General features: G+C 50.1%; 1 long non-coding RNA gene across 1 annotated transcript in view; it reads left to right on the forward strand.

Annotated features, from left to right (window-relative positions):
* Nucleotides 1-10,546, forward strand: part of LOC140409510 (uncharacterized) — a 95,903-nt gene extending 85,357 nt beyond the window's left edge. The window contains exon 3 of the long non-coding RNA XR_011940366.1: nt 10,453-10,546. This is a non-coding gene — a long non-coding RNA (uncharacterized lncRNA). The remainder of the gene's footprint in view (nt 1-10,452) is intronic.
* Nucleotides 10,547-11,348: the final 802 nt, after the last annotated feature.

Consider the following 11,348-nt stretch of genomic DNA (forward strand, 5'->3'; position numbering starts at 1 on the left):
GTGCCATTAACACAAAGTCCCTTTTAAGCACACAAGATGATTGTGGGCCAATACACTCTCCACTCTGAACCCCAAGTGAATGATTATGGCTGTCTTCTCAGAATCCCCCAGCTGCTTGGCATGAAAGAGTTTCCAAACTCTCCTCCCAAAAATACACTTTAAAACCTTCTCTCAAATGTATGCATTCCCTTAATGGTTTGCATTCGAAAACCAGACCAGGTTTTCCAGGTGTAATTTTTAAACAAAGCTCCTGGTCTACTTTTAACATTGAATCCCGTCCAGAATTTTACACCAACGCCTTTTTTAGTTTTCCTTTATCTTAACTGTTTTTACACAAATTTCAAGATCTCCATAATTATTTCAACTCACATTTTGCAGGCTGTAGTAAAATCCCACAAACCCCAAAATCACTTCAAATATCTTTCTGGCATCTCAGCCTTCTCCTCAGCTTGATCTGTCTTTATTGAATAGTGCTCTGTTCTAGTCCCTTAACCTCAGACTTCTCAGAAACATCTCTTCATTTCTCTAGTATCCTTAATGAGTAACTCTTCAGATCTCTGCACTTGTTTTTTGTAACCATTACTCCATGGTATTGCTTTTCTTCTCGCAAAGTTGAGAGAGATGTTCCCTCTCTAGTCATCTAAACCAACTGCTTCTAGTAGAGCTGTGAGAGATGCCTTTTCTCTCACTATCTATCTCCAGCTGCAACCATATTAGCTAACTAAAACCGAAAAGCTTCTCTGCCTTACAAGACTCCAGTTGCTAAATAACCACAGCTGGTTTATTTATTCTTCACACTGTAGCCCTCTTTAAGCACAGTAGAAATACAGTTGGAACTTAAGCAAATCCCACACAAACAAACACCTTTGTCTAGCACGGATCTAACTATAGGTTTTACCCTTCCAGGCATAGAAACATTAAATTAAACCCACTGTAAACTATACTTTATTTCTAACGTTTACCAATACAAATATAAATCCCTTAAAACTATCTTTGTTTTCCTAACTGAAGCATAAGTGTAATAAAAAGCACAGACTTTAGCTTTCAGTTAGTTAAATTACAGCTCCAGCTAGTATAATGCTGCTTATGAATTTATACTGTAAACGTGATAACCAAAAATAAATATATCACACAGCCTTGATATCAGGCATGCACTCTATAGGAGCAGGTTAAGTATGTTTCGGAATAAAGTCTCAGTTACCACAACTTACAGGTTTGAATGGTTTCGATCTTTTACCACAATATAGCAGATCCAATTCTAAGGGGTGTCCAAATCTCACCTTAATGCACCTCTTCTCTCTCTCTCTCTTTTGCAGCAGCGGGTGCTGCTCTGCCTGGCTTCAAGTCCTCCAACCATTTCTCCCACAGACCTTGTAAGATTTCCATGACCCCCTTTTCCCTTCTACCTGTAAAGTGTCTAATAAGGTAGAATAACATAGCACTTACACTTTTTAGGTGAAGTCTTCTGACAATTTTCAGAATAAATGTTGACAGTATTCATGAAGACTTGAACAAGTGCCCCACAGAAGTCCCCCAATGTGTTTCAAAAATCCCCTCCAGCAACAAATGAACCTTAAAACGTTTACTTCCCTTCAACCAGTCACTGTCAGGAAAGGATGTTAAATCAAACACTACCCAACAAAATGCTCCTTAATGGGCACTAGCAGGCAATTTTACTGCCAATCAATCCCATAACAATCTTCCAGATGGCTGCTCCGAGCTTGTACTTCAACTCCTTTACTAAAACATCTAATTATGATAAACATGTGCCCAACTGACTTTTTAAGATCTTGGTCACCTTGGAGGCTCTTTAGTATGGGGTCATTGAAAACCCCCTCACCACATTTTGCATGATTAAAAGGAGTGTCTTTGCTGACAGACGCTAATGACCTTTATCAATGATTATAATACATTTCTGAAAGATTTGATTTGTAGAATGATGGGGCTATGCTGATGTTGAGGCTCAGGTTTAGACTGTGATGCTTGACTGGAAGGAGCAAGAATTTTGCTTAGATCACACAGAGGTTGATGAGAGGAGGCAGACCGTGGATGCGTTAATACTCACAAGCAACAGTAGTCTATTCATCTGTGAAGGTGTGCCAAATGCGTTTGGAGCTCAGTTGTCGAAAGAAAGAAGTTGCATTTGGTTTAATGTTTAAAGATAGGTTCATGTGCACTTCATTATAATGCTTGGCTGCTGGACTGTTGGTCCTATGAAGAGGTGCAATGAGCCTTGGAAATCTCCACTACCACTTGTTATCTAATAATCATCTTAACCTTTACTCTTGTTGTTGAAATAGAACTGATGAAGTACATTAAAAAATGCCAGTTTCAAATATGATGAATTCACTTACAAGAAGCTATTACTCTCATTGCAAATGAACTGCACAATTTTTGATCATATATATACAGTTAGCAAAAACAATGTTCACAACTGTGCTATCCCCTGGGGAATAGGTTCACAACTGTGCTATCCCCTGGGGAATATGTTCACAACTGTGCTATCCGCTGGGGAATAGAGCAATATGAAAATGATCATCGTCTCGCTCCTCTGTCTAGGACCGCTGTTAGTTGCATTAATTAAGTTGCCCTGTCAAAGGGGGCATTGCTGACTTTCCTCATATAGGAATGTTTAGCAACTTTGTTGATCTGTCACATATCCACTGTGGTGTAAAAGCTGAGAGCTGGGGTCACTTTCTTTGCCACAGTCAGAGTTGTACAAGTTTTAGACCTCCAAAACTTTATCTTGAAGCTCAATCTCTTGAGACTGAGCTTCTGAGAAAAGTTTCAAAAAGTGCATTCAGGTTTATAGATCCAACTCAATGGATGTTGCTAAGATGTTTGAGCCTCTGCTGAGTTCCAATGGCATTCACATGTGCAGCATAGATTCCAGCTCAATAATTGCCTTAAAACAGAATGGGCCATAACTATCGAACTCCCCAGCGTCAGATTGGGGAAGGGGTCTACCCAGAAGGAGGGCTGGGGAACCCCTCTTGGAACATTACAGCTGTAAGGTGTGCATGGTATTTGTTCAGAAGTTCAAACCTCTGTGGGTAATTGCCCTGAACTGGGGAACATCGGAAAATACCATTTAAATCGCAGATTTAGGTCAAAGGCCAGAAATCCTGCAGCGTGTAACTCACCTCCTGACCCCCCAAAGCCTGTCCACCATCTATGAGGCACAAGTCAGGAGTGTAATGGAATATTCTACACTTTCTTGGATGAGTGCAGCTCCAACAACACTCAAGAGGCTCAATACCATCCAGGACAAAGCAGCCCGCTAGATTGGCACCTCTTCCACAAACATTCAGTCCCTCCACCACTGACGAACAGTTGCAGCCGTGTGTACCATCTACAAGATGCACTGCTGTAACTCACCAAGGTTTCTGAGGCAGCTCTTTCCAAACCCACGACCACTACCATCTAGAAGGACAAGAGAGGCAGATACCTGGGAACACCATCATCTGGAATCTCCCCTCCAAATCACCACCCTGACTTAGAAATATATTGCCATTCCTTCACTGTCGCTGGGTCAAAATCCAAGAACTCTCGCTAATAGCACTGTGGGTTTACCCATATCTCAGGGACTGAGTGGTTCAAGAAGGCAATTCACCACCACCTTCTGAAGGGTGTGGTAGTATGTATTGGGGGTCATGTGGGACTGGAAGCCCTAATGTCATTGGCTGACAGATCCCGGGTCCTGGTTGGCCGTTGACCTCAAGCTCCGCCCTGAAGGCAGAGTATAAGAAGCCGGTGTCTTCCCCTGCAGGCCAGTTTACTATCGAGCTGCTGGGGAACAGACACGCTTAATAAAGCCTCATCGACTTCACTATATTCGTCTCATGGAGTCTTTGTGCGCTACAATTTATTAAGCGTGCCTAAAAAGGACTATGGAGCTCAGGATCATTCCAGAATGCCTGAGGATCAGCCCCCACGCAGTGAATGCGGCAGCAGCCTTCAAACACTGGCAGACTTGCTTCGAGGCCTACATCAGAACGACCACCGGCCGAGTCTCAGAAGACCAAAAACTGCAGGTCCTGCACTCGAGGGTGAGCACGGAGATTTTCACCCTCATTGAAGACACCGCGATTTCCAGACGGCGTTCGCAGCACTCAGAAGTCTCTACGTTCGCCCAGTTAACCAAATCTATGCTCGCTACCAGCTCGCGACAAGACGGCAAGCTCCCGGAGAATCGATGGACGAGTTCTACGCTGTGCTGCTGATTTTGGGACGAGCCTGCAGCTGCCCGTCGGTGAACGCAAACGAACACACGGACATGTTAATGCGCGACGCTTTTGTGGCAGGTATGCAATCCTCCCAAATCCGCCAAAGACTTCTAGAAAAAGAGTCGCTAGGACTCTCAGAGGCACGGGCCTTAGCAGCCTCCCTAGACGTGGCCGTGCGTAATACCCGCGCCTACGGCCCTGACCGCGTGGCAGGCCATTGGGCCCCGTACGTAACAGTCGCGTCAAACCCCCTACCCCCCCCCCGGACACCCCACAGGCTTGCGCGGTCCAAACGCCGAGTCGCACCGGGGGGGCCCGCTGTTATTTCTGCGGCCAGGCGAAACACCCCCGACAGCGCTGTCCGGCCCGCGCAGCCATCTGCAAAAGCTGCGGGAAAAAGGGCCATTATGCGGTGGTGTGCCGATCCCGCGTGGTCGCCGCCGTCCCGGGAGCACAGGGAGCCCTGCAAGCAGTCTATGCGTCCCAACCCCCCCAGCACGCCATGTGCGACCCGCAGGCGCAGCCGCTCTGGGTCCCGACCACCGCGGTCCCGGGAGAACTGGGAGCCCTGCACGCCGCCTACGCTCCCCAACCCCCCTCCCCGCAGCCCATGTACGACCCGCCGCCGGCGCTACCGCTTTGGGTCCCGGCCAACACTCTCCACGGAGAGGAGGGATTTTTTCGCGTCCCTAACGCCACCCTCACCCCCGTCCCGCGCCCCACGCCTGACCCGCCGGCGCCACCTACTTGGACCCCGACCACCGCTGTCCCCGGTGAGGGAGCTCCTCGCGCTCCTTGCGCTCGCGGCCCCACGCCTGACCCGCCGGCGCTGCCGACTTGGGCCCCGACCACCGCTGTCACCGGTGAGGGAGTTCCGCGCGGTCCTAGCGCTCGCGGTCCTAGCGCTCGCGGTGAGGGAGCTCCACGCGGTCCTAGCGCTCGCGGTCCTAGCGGTCCCCAGACCCCCCAGCACACTATGTGCGACCCGCAGACGCTGCCATTTTGGGTCCCGGCCACCACGAGGGGAGGAGGGGTGCCGTTGTGCGACCCGCAGACGCCGCCATTTTGGGTCCCGGCCACCACGAGGGGAGGAAGGGCGCCGCCATCTTGGACCACCCCAGACCTGTACGACGCATGGGGGCGGCCATTTTGTCCACCCCCGCCGCCATCTTGTGACCCCCCAGCCACGTGCGATGTATGGGGGCGGCCATTTTGTCCATCCCCGACGCCATCTTGGACGGCAACAACGGACCCCACCCCACTACTACAACCACGGCTCGCTTCGGTTACGCTCGATCAGGCTCGGCCCCGGACACTCCAGGCGACGACGACAACGGTCCTAATTAACGGCCACGAGACGCCATGCCTAGTCGACTCCGGGAGCACGGAAAGCTTTATACACCCCGACACGGTAAGACGCTGTTCCTTGACCACCTATCCCAGCGCACAAAAGATTTGCCTAGCTGCAGGATCCCACTCCGTACAGATCCAGGGATTCTGCATAGTTACCCTAACGGTGCAGGGGAGGGAGTTCAAAAACTACAAACTTAACGTCCTTCCCCAACTCTGTGCCCCCACCTTGCTGGGATTAGATTTCCAATGTAATCTACAGAGCCTTACGTTTAAATTCGGCGGCCCCATACCCCCACTCACTATCTGCGGCCTCGCTACCCTCAAGGTGCAACCCCCGTCCTTGTTTGCGAACCTCACCCCGGATTGCAAACCCGTCGCCACTAGGAGCAGATGGTACAGCGCCCAGGACCGGACCTTCATTCGGTCCGAAGTCCAGCGGCTACTAAAGGAGGGCATAATCCAGGCCAGCAATAATCCCTGGAGAGCGCAGGTGGTAGTAGTGAAGACAGGGGAGAAACAAAGGATGGTCATTGACTATAGCCAGACCATCAACAGGTACACACAACTAGACACGTACCCTCTCCCCCGCATATCCAACATGGTCAATCGGATTGCCCAGTATAAAGTCTTCTCCACCGTGGACCTCAAGTCCGCCTACCATCAGCTCCCCATCCGCCCAAGTGACCGCAAGTACACAGCCTTCGAGGCAGACGGGCGATTATACCATTTCCTAAGGGTCCCTTTTGGCATCACAAACGTGGTCTCGGTCTTCCAACGGGAGATGGACCGGATGGTTGACCAACATGGGTTACGGGCCACGTTCCCGTATCTCGACAATGTAACCATCTGCGGCCACGACCAGCAGGACCACGACGCCAACCTCCAAAAATTCCTCCAGACCGCCAAAGCCTTGAACCTCACGTACAACGAGGACAAGTGCGTTTTTAGCACCGACCGGCTAGCCATTCTGGGCTACATAGTACGCAATGGGATAATAGGCCCCGACCCCGAACGTATGCGCGCACTCATGGAATTTCCCCTCCCGCACTGCCCAAAAGCCCTGAAACGCTGCTTGGGGTTCTTTTCATACTACGCCCAGTGGGTCCCCCAGTACGCAGACAAGGCCCGCCCCCTAATACAGACCACGACCTTCCCTCTGTCGACAGAGGCTTGCCAGGCCTTCAGCCGCATCAAAGCGGACATCGCAAAGGCCACGATGCGCGCCATCGACGAGTCCCTCCCCTTCCAGGTCGAGAGCGACGCCTCCGACGTAGCTCTAGCGGCCACCCTTAACCAAGCGGGCAGACCCGTGGCCTTTTTCTCCCGAACCCTCCACGCCTCAGAAATCCGCCACTCCTCAGTGGAAAAGGAAGCCCAAGCCATAGTGGAAGCTGTGCGACATTGGAGGCATTACCTGGCCGGCAGGAGATTCACTCTCCTCACTGACCAACGGTCGGTAGCTTTCATGTTCGATAATGCACAGCGGGGCAAAATTAAAAATGACAAGATCTTAAGGTGGAGGATCGAGCTCTCCACCTTCAACTATGAGATCTTGTACCGGCCCGGAAAGCTGAACGAGCCGTCCGATGCCCTATCCCGCGGCACATGTGCCAACGCACAAATTGACCGCCTCCAAACCCTCCACGAGGACCTCTGCCACCCGGGGGTCACTCGGTTTTACCACTTCATCAAGTCCCGCAATCTCCCATACTCTTTAGAAGAGGTCCGTACAGTCACAAGGGACTGCCACATCTGCGCGGAATGCAAGCCGCATTTTTTCAGGCCAGATGGAGCGCACCTGATTAAGGCTTCCCGCCCCTTTGAACGCCTCAGTCTCGATTTCAAAGGGCCCCTCCCCTCCACCGACCGCAACGCATATTTTCTTAATGTAGTGGACGAATACTCCCGCTTCCCTTTTGCCATTCCCTGCTCCGACATGACCGCGGCCACAGTCATTAAAGCCCTGACCAGCATCTTCACACTGTTCGGTTACCCTGCATACGTCCACAGCGACAGGGGGTCCTATTTCATGAGTGACGAGCTGCGCCAGTTCCTGCTCAGCAAGGGCATAGCCTCAAGCAGGACGACCAGCTACAACTCCCGGGGGAACGGGCAAGTAGAAAGGGAGAACGGCACGGTCTGGAAGGCCGCCCTACTGGCCCTACGGTCCAGGGATCTCCCAGTTTCACGGTGGCAGGAGGTCCTCCCGGACGCTCTCCATTCCATCCGGTCGTTATTATGTACAAGCACTAATCAAACGCCTCACGAGCGTCTCCTTGTCTTCCCTAGGAGGTCCTCCTCTGGAACGTCGCTGCCGACCTGGCTGGCGGCCCCAGGACCCATCCTGCTCCGAAAGCATGTGCGAGCACATAAGGCAGACCCGTTGGTCGAAAGGGTTCACCTCCTCCACGCAAACCCCCAGTACGCCTACGTGGAGTACCCCGACGGCCGACAGGACACGGTCTCCCTGCGGGATCTGGCGCCCGCCGGCACCACGCACACCCCCCCGACACCATCAACCCAACCGCCCCCCTTCCTGCCACCGCCGCACCCCGCGACCGCCCCCTTCCCAGGAGGATCAGTCCCCCTCCCCTTTGCACCGACAGCTGAAACCGTACAGCTCCTGGAGGCGACAACACTGGCACAAGCACCACCACCACCGCCAGGGCCGAGGCGATCGACACGGACGACCAGACCGCCCGACCGACTCGTGGCGTCGATGTAAAACAAAGATGGACTGTTCAAAGAACATTTTGTTTTTTTCCCTATACCCTCTGTAAATAGTTGCAACAGATCGAAACTGTCCAATACTGTACTACCATGTGAATGTTCTATCCTCCCAGGACCAGCCCTGTAAACCCTTACCACCATATGAAGCATCACCCCGCCGGGTTCATTTTTGACAAGGGGTGAATGTGGTAGTATGTATTGGGGGTCATGTGGGACTGGAAGCCCTAATGTCATTGGCTGACAGATCCCGGGTCCTGGTTGGCCGTTGACCTCAAGCTCCGCCCTGAAGGCGGAGTATAAGAAGCCGGTGTCTTCCCCGCAGGCCAGTTTACTATCGAGCTGCTGGGGAACAGACACGCTTAATAAAGCCTCATCGACTTCACTATATTTGTCTCATGGAGTCTGTGTGCGCTACAAAGGGCAACTAGGGATGGGCAATAAATGCTGGCCTAGCGAGTGGCACCCACATCCTGCAAAATGAAAAAAACAACAACTTTGGATGGTTCCAACTGGGTCACACCAAAAGTTATCCAGAAAAAGTTTAAAGAATTAAAGCCTCTTCTAACTTCTGGGTAATTACTGCAAAGACCCAGACTGACCGCACGCACAGGACTATCGCCAACCCTCACACCCCATCAGCCAAACCACAAGGGAACTCCCTCCACCACATGACAAACTAATCCCCCACCGTGGGATTCACCCCCCCACTAAGGATTCTACCCCTCCTGCTGCTGGCACAGCTCGGCTCTCACCCCTACATCCGCCCAAGGACCAACTCTTGTCCATGACCCGACTCGACCTCCACCCCCCCCCCTCCCAGTGCACCCACCCCCAAACCTGACTTGACCGTAGCCTTTCCCCCCCGCAAACTGACTTCACCACACAGTCCTGACCCGACCCCTTCGATGTCCGACATCCCCCGAGTTCTGACTCTCCTGGTGGTCCGACCTCTGCTCCGAGGTTCGACACTGCCACCCCACCCCCCCCCCCCAACATAATCCAGTTCCTTGCCTGCTCCAAAAACAAATTCAAATGGAAAGTGAATCCAATTCATGGTCCTCACAAGAGAGACATGCCAAATCTTATCCACAAGGCCGAGCAGATACTACAGTTGATCTTAGCTATTTACCGCTTTAAACGTGTTTGCCACTTTAAGACAGTAAACTTTTTACTCAAGTTGCAGTTGCCTGGATACACTTGACTTCCCTTTGTCTTGGGTTCTTGCTGCTGGGCAGATCTCTGAAAACACCTTGGGGATGTTGTATTTTGCAGAACATGTATCAATGCAGGTGAATTGGAAATTAATTATGATTCAGTTTTAGTTTGGGAAAAAAATCTGCTCTCCTAATTTAAAATGAGAGTGTTTGAAGCTATTTCCCGTGCAGCTTAGAGGGCTGATAAAACTCAGTCTGTATTGCGTTTCACTGGTACCCCTGCTTTTTTTTTTTATCCTCTCGGCAGTTTCCTTTGTTTAAAATTTTTTGTAAACTCAACCAATTTCTTCAGGATCTTGCAATGGAATTCCATTCACTCTGGTGGATTCTTCAACTTCCAGGCCTGTACTGAAACCTCTTCAACTTATTCTTTACCTTTTCTTCTTAGGTGCGCATCTCTCCAGTTAGGCTTCAGTCACTTCTAGTCCTTCATGTTGATTTAAGAACTTCTTCACAAAGCAAAGTTTCACAGGTCTCATATGTCTCCCCAAAGTCTCTTCACCATGTCAATGGCTGAATCCCACAGATCACAAATTGTTGGAGGTATAATGTTACAGAAGTATATGTTTCTTCTGTTTTCACAGCCATAAACCAGTCCAATTATCTCCCATATTGCTTTAATTGGACTTTGCCATTATAAGCTAGCTGGAACACTTACATGAGCCAGGAGCACACACAGCTAAAATCCTGATAGGTGCTTGTACAGCCCCCAAATCACCGAACAAACTGATTCAACATCTTGATCTTCTGAGCCGAGATAATTTCTCAATGCTGTCCTTTAACTGGCCCACCTCCTTTTCCTTTCTTCCCATCTTTCCCAAGGTTTTCACCCCCATCACTTTACAATCATGTTGTTGTAACAGCGATATCACTGCCCTTTTATTCCAATTTGTGCACCTTCTATTTATTAATTCATTATCTTGTTACAGATGTTGCTGCCTTAGGACCACAAGCACTCCTATTTCCCCAGCCACAGCAGCCCGAGGTAGAAAAAGGAAGGCAACCCACAGCACCAATGAAGATGGCTCCTTAATTAATCTGACATTTGATGTGTTGTTATAATTATATCTGAATCGCTCATATGGGATTGCATAATCACATTGTGGGTTCATTTATTTACATTGACACATGAGAACATTTATACAAAGGCAGAAAGCTTGAAGACGTCAGCAGCAGAGCTGTGTGGGAGCGCTCTACTCAAAAGCAAAAGTGAAACAAAGCCTGGACCGCATGACACACTTCCCCTCTAGTGATGTCATGCTACTATCCCTTAAAGGCATATTACAACAACATTTAAAGTCACCAGCTAAAATACTGGCACCGCAGATACCTGAGGCTAACACTGAATCAGGATCTGCATGTGACGAGTCACTGGACACAAGTGATCTACAGCTAAGACAGGGGCAAAGAATAGTTTGTGTGCCAACTCACCAGAGGGTGAGGTTACTGCAGTTTTATTTCTGCAGGTATTCAGATGAGGAATTTAATGAGGCAGCTTACAGAAAAAAGCTGCCGAGGTTATACACTGAGATGCTGGATACGTTAGGAGGCCTGTGAGACATGCTCCTGTCACTATCTTGGAGAATCAAGGAATCCAGCTACAACTTGACAGCAGACGTTGTGCGGAGCCTATCCCCAAATAGCCTTTGCTTGGTCTCCTTCTCATGTTGCATAGCCAGGGCAACCGCAGTTCTGGCTGTTGAGTTGACAGGCCACCAAATCCCCTGCTCTCCTTGTGAGAATGCAGAAACACTCTGCAACATCAAGAAACTCACCAGAACAGAAACTACAATAAAATAAATAAATCTAAATTACCTTACCTGAA

Source organism: Scyliorhinus torazame, chromosome 3 (genome assembly GCF_047496885.1).
Source record: "Scyliorhinus torazame isolate Kashiwa2021f chromosome 3, sScyTor2.1, whole genome shotgun sequence".
In the NCBI taxonomy this organism is placed as follows: Eukaryota; Metazoa; Chordata; class Chondrichthyes; order Carcharhiniformes; family Scyliorhinidae; genus Scyliorhinus; species Scyliorhinus torazame.